We start from the raw sequence: 22,297 nt of genomic DNA, 5'->3' as shown, positions 1-22,297 counted from the left end.
ATAACGGCTCCCAAGTGGAGCAAAGTGGCACTTGTGATGTAGGTGATGAAATTCCTCCTCAAGCCATAAGAAGAATGGGTGTTGGTTTTATCCTACCCATTGAGGAACCCCTTGTGGCCGAAGGAGAAGGACAATGCTCCACTCAAGTGGAGCCATCACCAACCCAAGGCCCACACGCTTCCGAAGAACAAAGTGAAGGCCCTCAACCTCATGAACAAGACCAAGGGCAAGATCATGCTCAAGACGGTGTTGACACACCAAGTGATGCCCAAGGTCAAGTTCTCTCCTCCGAGCAAGTTCAAGATCAAGAACAAGCTCAAGACGGCGCTCAAGATGATCAAGTGACCGCTCCTCAACTCACCACCGAGGAGGAATTGGAGCGTCGTGCCGCCAAGATTGCATCCAAGCTCTCCACCAAGGGTCATCTCATGAAAAATGTGCTTGGAAGCATTCAAAAGGGGGTAAGCACTCGTAGACAATTGGCAAACTATTGTGAACATCACGCGTTTGTCTCTTGTGTTGAACCCCAAAAGGTATATGAAGCACTCGAAGATCCGGATTGGCTTAATGCTATGCATGAAGAACTCAACAACTTCGAGTACAACAAGGTGTGGAGATTGGTGCCAAGGCCAACCGGGAACCACAATGTCATTGGAACCAAGTGGATATTCAAGAACAAGCAAGATGCTCATGGGACCATCGTCCGCAACAAGGCAAGATTGGTGGCACAAGGCTACTCCCAAGTCGAGGGTATCGACTACGGTGAAACCTTTGCTCCCGTTGCTCGCCTTGAATCCATTCGTTTGTTGATTGCTTATGCTTCTCATCACAACTTTAAGTTGCAACAAATGGATGTGAAGAGTGCTTTTCTTAATGGTCCCATTAATGAGTTGGTATATGTCAAGCAACCCCCCGGGTTCGAGGATCCCTACTTTCCCGATCATGTGTATCAACTCGATAAGGCACTCTATGGCCTTAAACAAGCCCCACGTGCGTGGTATGACCACCTTACCGAGTTGTTACAAGACCGTGGATTTGAAGTTGGGCTAATCGACCCCACTCTTTTTACTAAGAAGGTCAAAGGGGAGTTGTTTGTGTGCCAACTATATGTTGATGATATTATCTTTGGTTCCCCTAACAAAGCTTTCAATGAGGAATTTGCCGCTCTCATGACCTCAAAGTTCAAGATGTCTTCCATGGGAGAGTTGAAGTTCTTTCTCGGGTTCGAAGTGAAGCAAAGAAGAGAAGGAACCTTCATCAACCAAGCCAAATACACTCAAGACATGCTCAAGAGATTCAAGCTAAGTGATGTCAAGCCGGCTTCCACTCCAATGCCCACCAAGTGCCAACTTGACATTGATCCCAATGGTAAAGCGGTGGATCAAAAGGTATATCGCTCCATGATTGGCTCCTTGCTTTACCTTTGTGCATCTAGACCGGATATCATGTTGAGTGTGGGAATTTGTGCACGGTTTCAAGCCGCACCTAAGGAAAGCCACTTTGTGGCGGTCAAGCGAATCTTTCGATATTTGGCTCATACCCCAAACTTTGGCTTATGGTACCCAAGGGGAGCAAACTTCAAGCTTGTAGGATATTCGGACTCCGATTGGGCGGGAGACAAAGTGGATAGGAAGTCCACTTCCGGAGGGTGCCAATTTCTTGGTTGCTCTTTGGTGAGTTGGTCCTCCAAGAAGCAAAGTTGTGTGTCTCTCTCGTCCACCGAAGCGGAGTATGTGGCGGCCGGTAGTTGTTGTGCACAACTCTTATGGATGAGGCAAACTTTAAAGGATTACGGTGTCATTTGTGACAAAGTGCCTCTTTGGTGTGACAATGAAAGTGCCATCAAGATCTCTCTCAACCTGGTGCAACACTTCAAGACGAAACATATTGAGATTCGGTATCACTTCATCCGGGATCACATTAGGCGAGGGGAGATCGAGCTCAACTACGTCAACACCCATGATAACCTTGCAGATATTTTCATGAAGCCTTTGGATGAAGCAAGATTTCGCGAGTTAAGGCATGAGCTAAATATCATTGATTCGAGCAATGTTTCTTGAACCCTTGCACACCCCACCACACTCAACTTGTTGTCTAACCTAGGTGTAGTTATGGACATAGGGGGAGTGTTGTTCTCTCCATGAACTCTCCCTCCCCCCATTATGCATAAAGTGATCAACTCTTTCACATTAGCCATTTTTGATGGTACTTGTGCTTCAAAGACGAGTTTTGGTCATGGGCCCAAGGATAATTCTTCGTGGTGCCATACCAATTGACTCAAACATTGGTGGCTCTGGCCACCGCCCTCTCCTCGGAGAGATTGTGTCTCGTTTTTGGTCTTTGTTGTCTCTTACCTCTCTTCCTTCGTGCCGAGCTTGTGCTTGTGGTGTCCAGTGTGTTAGCTCTTTGGTGTGGTCTTTCGCTTGAAGGTTCCGTGATTCGGTGTTCTCTCGTTTGGTTGAAACTATTTTTTCTTGAGCTCACGGTACTACCGCGGCATGCCACGGTACTACTGCGTGGGGAGCGCGCGGTACTTCCGCACCCAGCGCGGCAGTAACTTTTTACTGCCGCCTGGGGGAGCGGTACTACGGCCTTGGTGCGGGACTTCCGCCCAGGCGGTACTACCGCAATGACGTGCGGTACTACCGTGTGAGGAGCACACGGTACTTCCGCACCCAGCGCGGCAGTAATTTTTTACTGCCGCCTGGGGGAGCGGTACTAAAGCCACGGTGCGGTACTTCCGCCCGGGGCGGTACTACCGCGGTGACATGCGGTACTACCGTGCGGTCGAGGGCGCGTGGGGGGTTAAACACGGGCAGGGGGAGTTCTAACTCCCCCAAAACCATTCGTCTCTCTCCCCACACCGTCTCTCTCTCTCTCGCTCAAGAACGGCGCTGGAGGTCCTTGCCGGATCTCCGTCTCCGGCCGCTCTCCTCGGATTCCGACCGGTGGGACCGTTCCCCACCACTCCCTCTTGCCATGGAACAAGGTTTCTCCCTCAATCCCTCCCTTTTTCTTGTTCGTCTTGTTGATTTTAGGTTTTGGGGAGATGCAAGTTGTTGTTGAGATTTTAGGCCAAATCTTTGCAAGAGTAGGATGTAGGAGAGTAGTTTTGTGTAGTGATGGTACTTGCTAAAGTTCTCCCGTGATGGATTTGATCGACCGTAGTACCGCGTGTTGTCACGGTTGTGCTCAGATCTTCATGGCCATTTCGGATCTGCAACCGTGCGGTACTACCGCTCTTCGGGTGCGGTACTACCGCGCGTCCGGTACTACCGCCCTACTGGTGCGGTACTACCGCGTCTCTGGTACTACCGCTCCTTGGAGCTGTACTACCGCACGTGGCGCAACACACGATACTACCGTTGACTCAAATCCCTCTTGTGGCACTTCTCACGTGCTATGTCTACTTGTTTCACCTGCTTTGCTGTGGTTTTTGCATTGATCCTTCTCGCGTTTCGTGCGTGTTTGTTTTGTGGTGTGTGTTTTAGGTGGTGGCTCAGGTGCTCCGGCTCGCCGCTCAAATCCAAGCCGTGACACGGGATCCAAGCGTATGCGCAACCCAGAGGCAGCAGAGGGCTCCAATGCCCCCCAACGCAGAACCAAGCCCACCGCCACCAAAGAGAAGGAACCCACCATGAGTATGGATGAGATGCCGCTTGCTGAGTTCATCTCTCGGAGGAAGATCAATCCATATGGAAACCCTCGTGCCAACTTTCGAGGGAATGAGCTATTCTGGACCAAGCAGCAGAATCTCATTTATCTGGATGTCATCAAGGCCAAGCAAAACACCTATGTGGAGGTGAAGTGGATCAACATGCATCACATGAAGCAAGAGAAGCACCGGGACTACTTTGGTGAGGCTTTAGACCTAGTGGAGCAATTTGGCATTGAGCATATCATCTCATTCCACAAAGACTATGATCCTGAGATCCTTGCTCAGTTCTTTGCCTCAGTGCATTTTCATCCCAATGAGGAAAGGACCATGACTTGGATGACCAATGGTCGGCAGCTGACTGCTACTTGGAAGGAATTCATGACTTTGCTTGGGGTTCCGGATGAGGGGCTCGCCACACCCCAAGGTGTTCGCCCTCATGCCAATTCCGAGTCTGCCAACAAGAACAGGCTTATGCCCTTCTATGTGGAGAAGAAGCTCTCCAATGGCAAGTCAACTTGGGTACTCAACTCTTTTCTTGACATCATGTACCGGATCTTCCGCAACACTCTCTTCCCACGCATTGGGGACAAGGACAAGGTGCATGCCTATCTTGTGGATATGATGCTCCTGTGTGAAGACGCTCGCAACTCTCAGACACTACCACTTGATGTCTCACATATCATGTGGCATGAGCTTCGGTTTGTGGTCTACAACCGCAAGGTCCCCATCTATGAACCTTATCTGTTTCAGTTGATCTCGGCAACTTGGGAGAAGCTCTACCCTCAGGATGAGTTTGAGGCCCCTAGTTGGATCCGGCATGAGCCCATCAACCTCCGTGTCAAGACTCAGTGGGCCAACACTACCTCTCGTGCTGATGTCGCGGCTGCCATGGACGTGGATGCAGATGAGGATGAGGAGGAGGCAGCAGACGAGGACAGCTCTGAGGGTTACATCCCTCCCACCTCTGAGCCATCTTGGGCTAAGCGACTGAAGAACAAGATGAAGGTTTTGTTCTGTATGCAGGCAAAGGGGCAGTACAAGACCCATGTGGCTTCCAAGGAGACTCGCCGCCGCGACAAGCGGATTTTCAGGACCTTTGGCGAGAACATATTCAGCGGGTCAGAGGAGCACATCACCCCAGAGGCAGAATGGATCGCCAAGCAGGGTTATCAGTGGACCGAGTCTGAGGAGGAGTCCGTCCCAGCTGCAGAGTCTGACGGGGAGCGTGCGAGTGACTACTCAGCTTGAGCCACCACTATTGTTGTAGGTGTCCTCTCTGCCTTTTTGGCGTCTCGATGCCAAAGGGGGAGAGAGTGTAGGATTTGCGAGTTGTGTCGTGTTTGGGTCAGTTGAACTTCGTTTATTTCGTTTGCTTTGGTTTGCCTTGGTTTGTGCTTGTGAGACCTTCTATCGTATGGTGTAAGACATATGCACTCTATCGTACCATAGTGAGCTTTTTCTATCTTGTTCTTATTACATTATGCTCTTTTCTATCTTGCTTAGTTTTAGCCTTATTGCAAGATATGCCATGTCTATAAAATATAGGGGGAGTGTTGATCCTAGTATGTGTATCGTGCAGTCCAAAGCACTTATCGAGATAGCACACATCTAGGGGGAGCCCGTCTATATTTTAGAGACTTGGGGTTTGCCCTTGCTCTTTGCGTTATACCCTTGTGCAAATCCCGTGTTGTCATCAATCCACCAAAAAGGGGGAGATTGTAAGAGCATTTTTATCCCTTAGTTGGTTTTGGTGATTGATGAAAATACTTTTGCGGACTAATCATGTGCATCGAATATTTCAGATATATATTGACTACGCACAAGATGATTTGGTTCCCCTCGAAGGCTATGGAAGAAGGCATTTCTCTATGTTTCTTTTTGGTGGTATTGAGTCATAGGGAAGCCGTACTATTAAGAGGGGGTCCACGTTGGAAAGGTTGGGTGGATTCATCACGTACACATCTTCCTTTGCACCTCCTTTTCTTCTAGCCTTTGGAGCATCCTATGTTTTCCTTGTCTATGAAAATATTGCTCGTGCTTCCTGAACTAGGGCGTGCGGTAGTACTGCTCCTTAGAGCGGTAGTACCGCAGGCCCTTGCGGTAGTACTGCCCGCTGGCGCGGTAGTACCGCAAGCGCACACGGTAGTACCGCTTCTAGGAAAGCGGTAGTACTGTGGCCGTAGTCCAGATGTTGTCACCCTCTCCCTAGTGGGTGGCACCCATCACGATAGTACCGCGCACAGGGCGCGGTAGTACCGTGGTATCTGGCTTAGTTCCGCAAGTGCGCGGCAGTAAGGGGCGGATGTAATTTTTTACATCCGCGCCTCGCGCGGTAGTACCGCAGCTGGCTTACGGTTCTACCGCGTCGGGTTTTTGCATCGACTCCAACTCTGCGGAAGTAGCCACGGATGTAACTTTTAAATCCGTGCCTTCCCATCTCTGGATAGCCCCTGCCTTGCGGTAGTACCGCAAGGGGGCGCGGTGGTACCGCGCCAGCAGTACTACCACCCTCTGGTTTAGTGCATTTTGGGCTGTTCTGGTCTCTGCTGCGTGGGCGGTAGTACCGCGGGGCCCTGTGGTAGTACCGCGTGCCCCTGCGGTAGTACCGCGCCTCAGGTACGGTAGTACCGCGTTACACAGGCTGAGTTGGTGGATAACGGTTGGATTTGTTCTTCCACTATATAAGGGGCGTCTTCTTCCGCTAGTTGACCACCTCTTCCACCTCCAAGCTCCATTGTTGCTCCAAGCTCCATTTTCGCCGGATCTCTCTCCCTAGCCAATCAAACTTGTTGATTCTCTAGGGATTGGTTGAGAAGGCCCCGATCTACACTTCCACCAAGAGAAATTTGATTCCCCCCCCACTGATCCCTTGTGGATCTTGTTACTCTTGGGTGTTTGAGCACCCTAGACGGTTGAGGTCACCGCGGAGCCATAGTCCATTGTGGTGAAGCTTCATGGTGTTGTTGGGAGCCTCTAATTAAGTTGTGGAGATAGCCCCAACCTTGTTTGTAAAGGTTCGGTCGCCGCCTCCAAGGGCACCAATAGTGGAATCACGGCATCTTGCATTGTGTGAGGGCGTGAGGAGAATACGGTGGTCCTAGTGGCTTCTTGGGGAGCATTGTGCCTCCACACCGCTCCAACGGAGACGTACTTCCCTCAAAGGGAAGGAACTTCGGTAACACATCCTCGTCTTCACCGGCTCCACTCTTGGTTATCTCGTGCCTTTACTTGTGCAAGCTTATTTGTGTTATATCTCTTGCTTGCATGTGTGCTTGTTGTTGTTGCATCATATAGGTTGCTCACCTAGTTGCATATCTAGACAACCTACTTTGATGCAAAGTTTAAATTGGTAAAGAAAAGCTAAAAATTGTTAGTTGCCTATTCACCCCCCCCCCTCTAGTCAACTATATCGATCCTTTCAACAGATTTGGTTTTTCAACCAATTTATATGCACTTGAGCATGTGCATGTAGTTCAAATTTGAGTTATGCACATAAAATGCATTGAAAACTCAGTTAATGCATAAAAATGTCCAAACGAACCCCAAAAATCACAAAAAATCACACAACAGTCCTGTTGTTCTATGTTGACACGAGAAAATAATTTGAAAGCAATAAGAGGCAATGGATATCGTTTCGTCCACAAAGGTGGGACGTTCCCTACCGAAAACCATCATGCTTGTTGTGAGAAGCTCCGGTTTGTGAGAAGCATATACCCAAACCTGCCCCAAATGGGACAAAATTTGTATCACGGCATGTTGATGCCGCTCCATGATAGCATGCCAAGTTTCATGAATTTTCAGACGAGTTTTGGATTTACTAGAATTTAAAAACCAGGCATCTCAACGTTTTGCCGGCAATCAACGGTGCCCTGGTGTTTGAAATTCATTCCCATTTGTTGCATGGGACCTAAGCATGCACCCAAGGACATAGATTTGATTTTTCAACCAATTTATATGCACTGGAGCATGTGCATGTAGTTCAAATTTGAATTTTTCACCTGAAATGGCTAGAAAACCAATTTAATGTATAAAATGTTCAAACGAACCCTGAATAATTCCAATTCTTTTACGACACACATATAGTTGCATGTTCACTCCAGATAAAAGGTCTAGCAATTCAAACACCGTCCATTTCCGCTGTAACCCCATTATGTAATTCAAATCAAGATGAAAAATCAAGTAGATCGCACACAGTTTATTATCATCAACCGTGTGAGATGTAGTACAAAATATCTTGGAGCACCGTCGGTGTATAGTATGCCTATGGCTTACGCGAGAAGGTGCGTCGGCTACAGTCCACAGCCGGCGTGTCAAGCACACTAGCTCGCTCCCCAAATATCATTTCATTGTTCAATCGTCGCCGGTGAAAGATGGGCACGCGGACCCGCGTCGTGAGGGCAACTTCGGTGGCCCACTCCGGCGAGAGCGCAACCGCAGCCGCCATGCGCGTGCTAACAAGGTGCATAAGCGCTGCCGCAATTTGCGACCGGGCGGCAAAGGCAGCCCAAACGGCCGCTGTTGCTTCTCAGGTGGCGGCAGCAACACCTGCCTCGGGGATAGCAACTGGCGAGAGCAGCACAACAGCTGTCCGTTCCGCGGCGGCGGCCTTAGCCCCTGATGGAGGCTGCCCACGACCATGTCGAGGCCGCCCACGCCCAGCTCCTGGCGGTCACCGCACAAATCGAACGAAGCTTCTCCGACAACGGTCGGCAACCCACGACCGAAGAGTTGGCAATCACCGAGAGCGTTCGAGCAGCCGTCCGTTCCTCCGCCGCATACCTTGTGACGACAGAGCCTGTCCAAGCCCAGATCGCGTCCTCCCATGCCCAGCTCGTGGCGGCCTTTTCCAAAGAGATGGCAGACGCGGATGGTAAGATGCTTGCCGAGTATGGTGCGATGGATGCCATGGAGCCCCTTCCCCAGGAGACCGTCGGGCGCGAGCTGGACATGGAGGCGGCGGCGGAGATCGACGAGCACCAGCCGTAGTAGTACTCTATGTTTTGTTTAATTAAGAGCGTCGGTTTTTAATTTGTTAGAGTAAGGTTTAGGTCAGCTACCTCTGTTTAATTGCTGAACTTGCTCGATTAAGAAGTGTGGGTGTGCTGTAGTCTCCTTTGTGTACCCAAATTATGCAATGACGTGGATGACCACTATAACCATGGAATGTCGAACCAAAACTTTTGACGTTCAAACTCATCACACACGGGTTAAGCCATCTGAATCGTTTGTGATGTCCACATATCGTACACAGTTCTGAATAAGGGACCGTGTCTGATGACACTTTGCGCGCCAGTTTTTTGGCTGAAGCGATTCCAAATTTTTGGCTTCCACGGAAATATCTACCTCCCCGCCCCCTCCCCCTTACCAAAAGCCACATTTCCCCTCTTTCCGCCTTCCTTTCCAAGTTGAAACCTTCACTCCTTGCTTGCAGCACCGCCGCCTCCTCGCCGGCGACCCTCCTTCACGCTGCTCGGCCTCCTCTATCCAGGCAGGTAATCCACACTCGACCCCCATCCTCCTCCTCCTTCCACATCCCACATGCCCTGACCGCCGGCGCGAGCGCGACACCTTCCACCCAAATCACCGACCCCTCCAACAAATAAGCGCCGGCCTAAGCCATGGTGCACACAGTATAGCCAGGACCTCAAGGAGAATTTGGCAGCGGAGAAGCAAATCGTGGTTGCACGCACGGATGAGGTCGCGATGGCTGCCATTCGTGCCGACCCCCAGATCTTGAAGGAGCACCTTGCCAATTGCTAGCTACGCCGGTTAAGCATGCTCGGTTTACCCGTTGCGTGTGCTGCTCCTGCCTTTCCTTCACAAAATCTAGTGAATTGTGCTATCTAATTTCACCATGCAATCTGTTGCTCTAGTGTATATGTTCTATATGTCGTGCAGTGTGGTGCTCACTTATTAACTGTTTTGTTAATTAGTTGCCGTCTTCAGTTAACTATTTGGTTCAATTCTGCAAATGTGATGTTCAATTCTTCAGGCTGCAATTTTGTATTGTCTTCCATGTGAGAAATAAATCGAATTTATCTTTACAAAATTGTGGGTGCATTCTGTTATTGTATACCATGTGAGGAATAAATTGAATTTGGCTGTAGTAAATGCATGAGAAACACATACAATTGCTACAATTGGCTGTAGTTAACTGTTTGATTAACTGTCTGATCTTCTATTAGGAGTATGTTATATTGTGCAATGTGGTGCTCAGTTAATGTTTGGTTCATTTGTTGTGGTGTTTAGTTAACTGTTTAGTTCAATGTTATATTGTGCAATGTGGTGCTCAGTTAATGTTTGGTTCATTTGTTGTGGTGTTTAGTTAACTGCTTGGTTCAATTCTGCAATGGGATGTCCAATTGTCGTGGGTAGAATTTTGTATTGTTGTGCATGTGAGGAATAAATCGAATTTGGCTGCACTTAATACATGAGAAACATATACAAGTGCTATATTTCCTGGTTCTTAATCATGCTTGGTTTGGGTAAATGGGTTTCCGTGTGGCTTCAATTAATCTGATGAATCTGCAATGTGCTTATTTTTCATCAACATATTTTACTGATAGCATGCGAACCCTTACTTAACCTGATGACTAACTACCTTATATGTGTTGCAGGGAAACAATGGGAAGCACTGAGGTTTACAATCGAGGTTAGCACGTGCATGGTCCGTTGTCTAATAGCACATTATTGTGCAATTGCAGGAACCATTCTAATATTTTGGTTTTTAACAATTTGGTCTTGCACATGTAGGTCCTGCTGTCAGAGGTTTTGACCCACTATTCGACCTTTTTTGCATATGGGGAAATGAGTTGTCCATGAATATCAATCAAATCAAGAAACTCAGAAAGATTGTTAGGATAAAGAAATTAGCGACAAAAAACAACAAGATCTTTGTCTGCACAAGGAAGAAGACATCAGTTCACTACAAGATGGTGCTAACTATTATACCTTGCCTTTTTTTATTCCTTTGCCCCATTTCCAATATAGAGAAGATATTTATGCATATCCTTGTTTTCAGGCCTTTCCAAAGCAGTTCACTGATGATTACCTCTCAAACCACCTCTATGGTCAGGAGGCAAGGAAGGTTTTCATACAACACCCATGGTTCAATATTGAAGTGTTCCTGAAGAGGTCGAAGGACGGACGGTCAATCATCCATAGTCACTGGCCTAAAGTTGCAAAGACCTTCAACATGAATGAAGGCTCAATATTCGCCTTCGACTTCAACAGTTTTCCAGATGAGATGCATCTGTCTATATACCGTCTATGATGTTAATTTCGAAAGGTTCTACATGTTGCATGTGGAACTTGCTACTGGTGCAGTTGTGTAATGGGGTAGCTGAGTGCTGAAGCTATATCATGTTGTACTCTGATGTATTTCAATTATGAAATTCTGCTTCCTTAATATGGAAATGAAATATATTGTGTGCTTAATATGAATGTCAATTAGATTAATAAATGGATTATTAATAATAGGGCAATTAGCCTGGTAATGGCGAATTAGCCTGCTAATTGGGTTTTGATATTGCAAACTGTTGTTCAAGAAATACCGTGGGCGATGACCTCAGGCAACACACATAGTTTCTAGGAATAAACCGTGTTGGATCAATGAACAATCACACACGACTTTCTCTTGAAAACTGTTTGCGTTAGGCCACCTTGCGCAAACGTTTACCACATAAAAAATGTGTGTCATGGACATCCTTTGCCACACAGTTTCTTCTACGGACCGTGTGCTACATTCAATAACGCAAACGATTTAACGGGAAAAATTGTGTGTGATGTACCTGTGAACGGAAACGTTTTCCTTGGAGCGAATGTGTGGGATGTGCATACGAACGGAAACGTTTAGCGGGGACTGACTGTGTGGGATGTACTTGCGACCGGAAACAATTTCACCGTATAATTGTATTTTTAGCTCTACTTCATGTATTTCCGTATTTGAGCGCTCGTCGGTCGCACACGGCCTCATTTTGCCGAACGTGTGTGCCAGGAGGGCATATCCCCGACGGTTTCTGGGTCGTGTGGGAAGGACCCCCCTATCGCCCACACTCACTTGGAGACTGTTCCAGATGCCATCACGGAAAGGGGTTTTAAACTGTTTGTTTAGGACCGACGCGCACCAGTGGGCTGCTACAGGTTTCTAGTAAGAACCGTTCTTACCTACGCATCAAAACCACAACGATTTTTCGTCAAGTGTGTTGTTTTAACCTTCAACAAGGAATGGCCGTAGTCAAATTCGATTCAACTAAAGTTGGAGAAACAGACACCCGCCAGCCACCTTTATGCAAAACAAGTTGCATGTCTGCCGGTGGAACCGGTCTCATGAACATGGTCATGTAAGGTTGGTCCAGGCCGCTTCATCCAACAATACCGCCGAATCAAAATAAGACGTTGGTGGTAAGCAGTATGACTATGATCGCCCACAACTCTTTGTGTTCTACTCGTGCATATCATCTACACATAGACCTGGCTCGGATGCCACTTTTGGGGAATGTAGCATGCAATTTCAAAAAAATTCCTACGAACAGCAAGATCTATCTAGGAGATGCATAGCAACGAGAGGGGGAGAGTGTGTCCATGTACCCTCGTAGACCGAAAGCGGAAGCGTTAGCTTAACGCGGTTGATGTAGGCGAACGTCTTCGCGATCCAACCGATCAAGCACCGAACGTACGGCACCTCTGAGTTCTGCACATGTTCATCTCGATGACGTCCCTCGAACTCTTGATCCAGCAAAGTGTCGAGGGAGAGTTTCATCAGCACGACGGCATGGTGACGGTGATGGTGATGTGATCCGCGCAGGGCTTTGCCTAAGCACTACGACGATATGACCGGAGGAGTAAACTGTGGAGGGGGGCACCGCACACGGCTAAGAAACAACTGTTGTGCTTTGGGGTGCCACCTTCCCCCGTATATAAAGGAGGAGGGGAGGAGGCCGGCCCTAGGAGCGCGCCCAAGTGGGGGGAAACCGACTAGGACTCCCAATCCTAGTCGCCCCCCCCCCTTCCCTTTCTTTCGAAGGGGGAAAGGGGAGGGAGAGGGAGAGGGAAAGGGGGCCGCGCCCCCTCCTCCTTGTCCAATTCGGACTCCCTTGGAGGGGGCGTGCGCCACCCCTTGCGAGCTCCCCTTTCTCTCCCCTATGGCCCATGTAGGCCCAATACTTCCCCGGGGGGTTCTGGTAACCCCTCGGTACTCCGAAAAATACCCGAACCACTCCGAAACCATTCCGGTGTCAGCATACCATCTTCCAATATATCAATCTTTACTTCTCGACCATTTCGAGACTCCTCGTCATGTCCGTGATCTCATCCGGGACTCCGAACAATCTTCGGTCACTAAAAACACATAACTCATAATACAAATCGTCATCGAACATTAAGCGTGCGGACCCTACGGGTTCGAGAACTATGTAGAGATGACTGAGAAACATCTTTGATCAATAACCAACATCGGAACCTGGATGCTCATATTGGTTCCTACATATTCTACGAAGATCTTTATCGGTCAAACCGTAATGACAACATACGTCATTCCCTTTGTCATCGGTATGTTACTTGCCCGAGATTCGATCGTCGGTATCTTCATACCTAGTTCAATCTCGTTACCGGCAAGTCTATTTACTCGTTCTGTAATGCATCATCCCGCAACTAACTCATTAGTTACATTGCTTGCAATGCTTATCATGATGTGCATTACCGAGAGGGCCCAGAGATACCTCTCTGATACTCGGAGTGACAAATCCTAATCTCGATCTATGCCAACCCAACAAACACCTTCGGAGACACCTCTAGAGCAACTTTATAATCACCCAGTTATGTTGTGACATTTGATAGCACATAAGGTGTTCCTCCGGTATTCGGGAGTTGCATAATCTCATAGTCAACGGAATATGTATAAGTCATGAATAAAGCAATAGCAATAAAACTAAACGATCATTATGCTAAGCTAACAGATGGGTCTTGTCCATCACATCATTCTCCTAATGATGTGACCCCGTTCATCAAATGACAACACATGTCTATGGTCAGGAAATTTAATCATCTTTGATTAACAAGCTAGTCAAGTAGAGGCATACTAGCTAGGGACACTATGTTTTGTCTATGTATTCACACATGAATCAAGTTTCCGACTAATACAATTCTAGCATGAATAATAAACATTTATCATGATATAAGGAAATATAAATAACAACTTTATTATTGCCTCTAGGGCATATCTCCTTCATAAGTAGCAACGGAGGGGACTGTTGGCAAGGATTACCTGCAAGTCCACGTGCTCGCCGCCGGCCTCCGCATGTCCATGAGACGCGCCGCTCGACGCCGTCAACGCCCAGCTCCGACACGGCGGAGTCCGACAGGGCCACCTTCTTCTCCTCCAGAACCGCCGCTCGTGGGGATGCAGCACCTCCCGCACCCGCACCTCCGACGCAGGCCTGCACGGCATCTCCCGCAGTCTGCGTGCCCGTCTTCTTCAGATCTCCGTCCGCGACGGCGGCTTTGCCACGGCCTTGCTCCATCCGAGTCACAAGCAAGCAGGAGGAGAGAGGGAGACGATGATGCAGAGGAGAGAGGAGGGAGAGGGAGGCGATTTGAGGGGAAATGGGTGGGCGATATGGCCGGTGCCGATTCCCCTCCTCTTATACTGTCGGCCTTTTTTTGGAAGTTATCCACGCACACGTGGACGCGCACGACCGCGGGAAAACACGAACGCCACCGTATAATACACGTACACGCCCGGCGTACAATAGTACATGGGCCGGCGCGGGCTCGTACAGGGCTCTACGACTGGTCTACGCGCGCTCTACGCCCACCTGAAATGACCATCGTGCCCCTCGTTACGAACGGCCATAGATGCATCTAGGCCGTCCTTGTGTTTCTCGCGCTGAACGTTCACTCCAGGGGAGCACCGGAGCAGAAGCGCTATACCAGCACTAGCAAGGATGCTACACGTAGCTCCTCCTCTAATTTTATCATCTAGTCCATGGTTATATGTATCACTGCAGGAGCTTAACCAGCCATGACATACGGTGAGGAGTTTGATGTCTGTTGACTGAAACTGGGGCTATTAATCAAAACTTGAACCACTAACTCGGACTCAGGCTATTCGATCGTGGCGTCTCAAGGCTACGGTGTACAGCAAGATGCATCCTTTTTGTGTAGTTTGATAAAGCACTAGATGGAAAGTGCGGCTTGCCGCACCCCGCACCCCAGCCAGGTGCGGTCATACCCAACCCAGCAACCATCCAACACAGTAGGTCACACTTCAAATTTGATAGATTGACATGATGAAAGGGAAAAGCGTGCAGGTTTACAACAGCATACCAAAAACAAAGAAGAATTGCAGCATACAATAACTTATTTACTATGCAGTGACATTATATCCAACTTGATAGAACACTATTCATATTCGATTCAGGCTGTTACACGATGGCATCACCCACCAGTCCACTACTGGTTACGCAATATATATTCGAGAGACTGAAGGAAATATAGACCATTGATTCCATTATTTGATTTTTTCAAAGAAAGATATAGGAGGAACTAAGCACTAATAACAATAATGGTTTGGTTAATTACATCACTTTGAGCATGTCATAGAAAATGTCACATGATATACCAAAAGCAAGTCCTCAAAGTAGCCTAAGAGAACCGATATATATATAGTTCTTCTATGACATACAGTGAAAGTAGTGTATTGGATAGCTCTAAAAGATCTTGCTCGTCGAGGCGTTGTCCGAAAGAACTGTTGATACAATTCTAAGGAGATGGAAGTGAACCTAGAATGGAAACAAATACAATTTTGTGACCCAAAAAAGCATATCCACAAGCATGGCACAAAAGGCAATACATTACTAAAAGATTGTCTTCCTAGGTTTGATGGAGGTATTGCTGGCAGGAAATCTTAGAACACCAGGAAGCAAACCATAAAAATAAATATGTGTAGCAGACACAATATTAGGTATGGTAGCTAGGTACACAAATCCATGACCCCCTAATCATCTTTACACAAGTCCTCCCCACCTCCCTCTCTACTTCCTATTCTTCATGTTGGATCTCACCGGGGTGGCACACCAGTCAGCACCACGAAGGGGTCAAACACAACCAGGCCATGAAGTACTCAGCAAGAAGAAAGAAAGGAACAAAAAACTTTCAAGCAGGAGGAGATTAAAAATGGAACAGCAAAGGATAACTAAACGGGAGAAGATTGTTATCAACCAGATGTCCCCTGCATTGAGGTGAATGCTTGCTCCAGCAGTCGCCATGGTGTGAACCTTCAGAAATGCTCATAGTACTCCGAACTCCTACAGAATCATTCACAAATTTTGTCTTCAGCATAAGAATGGAGGTGCATGTACAATAACTCGCAGGACAGATGACCACAAAGGAAAACATAAGGAAATTCAAGACATAAATCAATCGACCAGAACCTTGACCTCCAGAACATAATGAAATTCATGATGCCACAAAACCAGTTTTAAGCCAAAATCCTACATGAAAAATAGATAGGTGGCGTTCCACAAGAAACATGAATCGTCAGTTTAGGACACCTTTACCATGTGAACATGTTGCAAACTATCTAACAGAGGTTATAATGGGCCAGTGGAAAAGAAATTGGCCAAAAAACAGAACAGTAGAGACAGTTGTCATATTTGCCTTATCCATGATGCCACAAAACTAATTTTAAGCCCGAGCATATAAAAATAAGTACTCGCAAAGCAGGTGAGAACCACGCCATGGCAAAAGCTATATCGACTTCTTCTGCTTCATGATGATGAACTAATGATCATGACCTCCACAATCGTCACGGCTCCGCCTCGACAATCTCTCCTTGTTCTGCACAATGTGGCACCTGGCATCAAAGAAAAAAAAATTAGAACCATGTTTGGAAAGGAGACCTAATATAAACCAAGTCTGCAGTCACTCTGTCTTGTATATAAATAAACATTGTACATGCAGTAGTGCTACTGCCCCAAGAAGTACATGTAACAGGACAACCATAGCTCACATAACTAACAGAAGTGCATATCCAAAAAGATAGGGAGCAAGGTATATTTCTAATCATATGATAACTGAAATGTACCCCTTTCGCTATTCTCCCACATTCAACAAAATAAAAATATGTGGCAGCAACTAAAACAACAACTTTGTAGTCAGCTGGAGAAACATTAAGAGGGACATCCAAAATCAAATAGTGAGGATGAACGGCTATTTTAGTCTATAAATCTACAATATATGACTTTATGATTTGTTCTTGATAAAAAACCTTAGTATTTACACCAACTGATCAAAGCCACTTAATCAAGCGACCACTTAAAGCGAAGAGGCTGTGATGTCCTGGTTCAGGGGAGGAAAATAAGAAAAGAATCCCTACAAAAAATGTGATCATGTACATGAAAGAATACCCATTTTGATGAACCTTTATTATTAGACTTCTACAGTTATACTTACCTAAGTATATCTAATTACTGATAAACCCTAGCTTAGGATTTAGGTAGTGTAAACATTACTAACAAGCAGAATCACTCAAGAGATAGCCGGAAAATATTTGGTAACTTTTTCGTTTACACAAAACCATCTAGCAGGCAACAAAGCGATCAAAATATAGTCCATGCTTCTTAAGCCAAAAATGGTATACATTATGATACTTGGTAATAACGCCTATGTGAGTTATTGATATATTAATGGGAGGAGGGGTAGTCAGAGAGAGAGATGATAGACAACGACCTGCAATCATATTATTTATAGTTTAGAGTTAGACAGTAAATATCATATGCTTATCAAATAGGAAATATGGTGATCTGCATGCTATCCTGAGAAAGCAAGATGAACTATATGGTACTCCCTCCATCCCAAAATAAGTCTCACTTATTCTACAACTTTGTACTAAATCAGCGACACTTATTTTGGGACGGGGGGAGTATTGTAAAGTTATATCTGTTGAAGCTTGTCAAAGTTGAGTAATTCCAAATGCTGCACTGGATATGTTTAGTTTCATCTTATTCTATACAGAAAACATCAGCTATTGTATTGGAAAACTAAACCCACCAACACTTATCAGAGCTAAATATATATGAATGTTAATAACAAAACACTTTGAATGAGTGCTCGGGTCTGCTTACATATATTTTCAAAAGGCTACCTCAAGTAGTATTAATAAACTAAACCAACCAAAAGCATAATTTTAAATCCTATGCGAGTTATTTGGCTGACAAATTACTGGCACATTAACAGACTATGTGAGTTATTGGTAGATTATTCCACTGAAATAGTGGACTTAAATATATACATTGGCAGCATGAGCCGCCGCTAAGAGGCTTAGCCCGCTATTCAAAACTTTGAATAATTCTGAGAAGCACTTGGTTTAAGTGGAATGTATATTTTACCTTAAAGGCGATGTGATATTACACCTGCAAACTCATCTCTCCTAGTCCTAGACCTCTGATCGAAGATCAAGCTCCTGAGCTACTCGTTTCGCTGTAGTGGCATTTGAAATTGACTCGCTGGTGAGCTTACTTTCTGACCCTTTCTTTAGTTGGGCTGCCGAGATAGTTTACAATATTTTAGCTCTTCCATTAAATGCAGTGAAAGGCAAGGAGACCAGTATGAAATCAAACATTGACTAAGCAGTGCATGTGTTGAACCATTGATAATGAAAAGAAACAACTGAAGTATAATCTATATGCTATTGTTGCGAGGTGCACAAATGAATGCTTGAAATGCTTACTTGAGACACAAAGCTTCTGCCAGACCTGCCTCGAGTCCCCTGAGCTGATCCTTTGGACCATTGGATTTTTTTCTGTCATCACAAGAGGGCACAAGTCAGCAAGACCAAATACCTTCAACTTTAAATCAGAAATTGTACAGCAACCCAAGTTAACTAATCACCAAAAACACCAAAATTATTCTGCAGGTCATGTAATTCTGCACTTCCGAGATTTGCAGATCAAATGGCTCGCCGCCATCAGTGAACTGAATAGCGAACAACTGGTATTGTATGCTTCAGACATCACTCCCATGTGTTTAATAGCTTAAAGGATTTGGACTTGCTTAGAACCAAAAGCCGAAAAGAAAATAATTGTGCTTGTTCTTACTGAATTGTAACACGAATTTTTGGTACATTCCCTAAACAGACAGTTGAAATTGCCCTACATCTCATGAACATGGACTTCATAGAAAATTCTTCTACTTGATGATTCATTCATGGAATTTGGATACAGAAGCATCTTATGCGGATCTTAATATTGTCATCTCTATCGAATCAACAAAAATGATGATTTGATTTGCATCTGCCTACCAATCCACCACTAACAACATCGTTTCATGACCAGTGATACAAATATCCACTAAATAATTAGGCAAAACTGATCAATCTTGTACATAGTGGATACTATCAACCCTGTACACTGTCCCCACAGGCATAATCGAGTCCTAACCTACTCTACTGGTACTTAGTGAGACCATTCCCGAGGCGAACGTTCATATAGCGGTGAAAATTCTATCAAATTTGCGGTGTGAGACTAAAAGCACAGTATGGACCTTACTCGTAGCAGCAGGCCGACGTGTCCTCCCACGGTCCCACTCCGCCGCGCCCGCCGTTCTCTGCTGCATAGAGCTTTGGAAGGGCCATATCCATGCTCTCAACTATAGTAACTTCATTTACAAAAGTACATAATATTAACTTATATATGCATTGTACATTGTAAAAGGAAAAAAGTTTATTAGTCGCCTTGACAGTGTACCTCCAAACACCAAAATGACTAATAATTTCCTAGGGAATTAGAAAAACAGCATCGAACAGATTACAGTTCAAGATGGACCACCTTTGTGCTTTTTTAAGAACCCAAGAAGAAAAGAAGCATCCGCAGATTCTTGTTGATACATTAGAACTTACAAAGTTTTTAATATACTTGACAGATCAAAATAGTAGGAAACTAAATTAACACTGCATTCCTAACAGCAATAAAATAGCAAGCAAGAAGCATTAAAAGAAAACAGAGAGCAGCATGAGCACGCAACATAAAAAAATTGGGTCACCTTAAGATCAAGAACCAGTGGCACTCTCTCCATTCAGATCAAGAAAGAAAACATAGAGCAGCATGAGCACGCAACATAAAAAAAAACTGGTTAACCTTAAGATCAAGAACCAGCGGCCCTCTCCATTCAGATAAAAAAGAAAGACCGCCATAAACATCCTAAGCCGCAATGGAGGCACACACCAACTCCTGCATACAAAACATGAAGTGACTTTTAGTTTCATAGATAATGGTCTATGAAGGGTATTTTACTAAATGCATAGTACCCTATGCCTTTAGTATCTCAACCAGAACCAAAACACAAACAAATGGTCAACTAAGAGAATGGTCTACCAACACGATGAACCAAATTATCTCATAGAAGATACCATAACTGCATCAGGATCCAAAAATATGTCGTAAAAACATTGGGCACTATGGCCATTGTGGATAAGAAGACGTTGTCGCAGTGGAAAAGCAGAGACAGGGGGTCGAGGTCATAGGGGGAAGCGCTCACCCGAGGAGCAGGACAATACTATACATATGTCACCCAGAAAAATATAATTCAATGTATTGAAAAAATATATAAGCACCTTGACGATACTATACATATGTCAACCTAAAAATAAAAGACTTACTATACATATACATATGTCCTCCAATTTCCATAAATTCTAATAAATAATCTTCAGCTAAGAACAGAGTCGGGAGCAACCAAAATTACACAAATAATCAAGCATAAACCTAAGAATAGGTCACAGAGTTACATAGTGCTCAAGGGATGTTCATCCCACTACTTTTGCAGCCTAAGACCATTTTCTATAGTCTACACTCCTCCACTTGTTGCCTATTCCAGCAAGTAGATGGCCTGAGGCCTGAATAATGAATCTATGTAACTAAAAAGACAGAGAATTCACATGACAGTGCCATGGATCAAGAGGCCTCTAATCTAAGAATATAAAAGAGGAAAACTATACAATAAATGCGATGAAAGCCAGGAAAACTGATATCCATCACACACTATATCACAAATTGAGATCATATAACCACCATTAGCAAATCAGACTTGAGATCAAGTCAAACACTTCAGTCATAAATATTTTTAATATCAGGTTTTGAGGATGACAATAGGCTAATAATCAAATTCTGAGTTTGTTGCCATACCTTTGTGTTCCCACACATCCTAGCGTTCCAGATGCACTAATTTGCAGAACATTAACTCAAAGTACCTTGCACTATTATTCAGAATATGACCCTGGAGAAATCATATGCATGGATGTTAGAGCTGGTATGGCATGATATCCAAGCAGCAAACTAACTCAAATAGCAACAAATAAAGATAAATAAATGCTACCGGCATGTTTCCAACCTAAGTGTGCTTCCGAGATTCTATGAAAGATAAAAGATCAAAATCGAAACCACTACTGATGAGATTTTATCAGATGCAACACCCCAAACACACTGTACTAAGCACACAAAAAGACAACTACAGCAGGAAATTGAAGAGCAAATATATTTTGAGCAGAAAAATTAACTGTAAATTAAGTCGAATATGTCAGCGACCCGCAAGCTATGTGCCAAACTGGCCGGAAACCTCGTCCAGCTGATGCTGGTGTATTCTTATATGTTAGCAAAAACTGCTTCTGCTGTGTAGTTCGTCTAATCAGATTCGTAGGAACATAAAAAGATAGAACATGAGATTTTTCTAGGGAAGTCCAAGTAAATACTGTACATGAGCGGGTAGAAAATGGCATCCTCATACTGCAGTATTCAGTTAAGCACAAGTATATACTCTTGCTAATTGCTATGGTTTAGTAAAAAGGGGCAGAGCCTTTTCCTTGGTTTCTACAGGAGGGAATCAAATTATTATTTGTTTATTTTCATGCCCAATAGATTGTGTTCATTAGCACTCTTTCTTAGAGCATGTCGACAAGGCTGTTTTTTTCTCAGCAAGGTATGAACTATGGAAACAGATTCACCAATGTCGATCTGTAGTGGTCAAAGAGGGATGGCGGCCAACAACAGCACGAGATTGACGGGCCAGACGTGTCTCACCTTGGGGTCCCGATAGTTTCTGCAGCCCGTGCTCCACGGCGAGCCCGGCCTCCTACCGGCCGGTGCAGCGTCCCCGGCGGTGACTCAGTGATGAAGTGGGCTGGGCAGGGGATTGAGGCGGCGGCCTCGTCGGGGGAGCAGAGGCGCGAGAGGAGGTCACGGCCTTGGCGCCATGCGCCTGCGCGAGGAACCCCGCGACGACGCGACGGCGGAGGGCGGCGAGCTGGCCGCTGCTAGGGTTTCTGGGGAGGAGGCGGTCGCGGTGCGTGGGTGAGGAGCGGTGATGCGGAGCAGCAGCAACCGAGGTGCTTCTTCGAGGCAGCGCAGAGAAGGGGAGGGCACGACGGCCAATGCGAGGGAGAGACGGGAGGGGGCAGCGTGAGGTCGTGGATGGGTGCCTGGGCGAGCGACGGCGGCGGGGCAGGGAGGCGGGCGCGGGTTAGGGTTTGGAGGGAGAGAGAGAGAGAGGCAGGGCGGGATGGAGAGAGAGGCGAGGCGGCAGTAGCTGGGCGCGGGGGGAGGCGCGAGTGCGGGAGGGAGGAGGCGGCTAGGTCATCCCACGGTAGCG

General features: G+C 46.0%; 1 long non-coding RNA gene across 3 annotated transcripts; it reads right to left on the bottom strand.

Moving 5' to 3' along the window:
* Nucleotides 1-15,052: 15,052 nt before the first annotated feature.
* LOC123145752 (uncharacterized) lies at nucleotides 15,053-22,278 on the bottom strand. Of its 3 annotated transcripts, none has more exons than XR_006472400.1 (7): nucleotides 21,730-22,264; nucleotides 20,839-20,929; nucleotides 19,199-19,884; nucleotides 18,387-18,458; nucleotides 18,046-18,199; nucleotides 15,878-16,511; nucleotides 15,053-15,438 (listed from the first exon to the last, which is right to left on the bottom strand). It is a non-coding gene; the product is annotated as an uncharacterized lncRNA (long non-coding RNA). The 3 variants fall into 3 exon arrangements; XR_006472399.1 differs by having other exon boundaries at nucleotides 15,428-16,511; nucleotides 19,199-19,312; nucleotides 19,792-19,884; nucleotides 21,730-22,278; XR_006472398.1 differs by having other exon boundaries at nucleotides 15,428-16,511; nucleotides 21,730-22,278.
* Between the last annotated feature and the right edge of the window lie 19 nt (nucleotides 22,279-22,297).

Source organism: Triticum aestivum, chromosome 6D (genome assembly GCF_018294505.1).
Source record: "Triticum aestivum cultivar Chinese Spring chromosome 6D, IWGSC CS RefSeq v2.1, whole genome shotgun sequence".
Lineage (NCBI taxonomy): Eukaryota > Viridiplantae > Streptophyta > Magnoliopsida > Poales > Poaceae > Triticum > Triticum aestivum.
The sequence above is the reverse complement of the archived record's forward strand: the minus strand, read 5'-3'. Positions and strand labels throughout refer to the sequence as shown.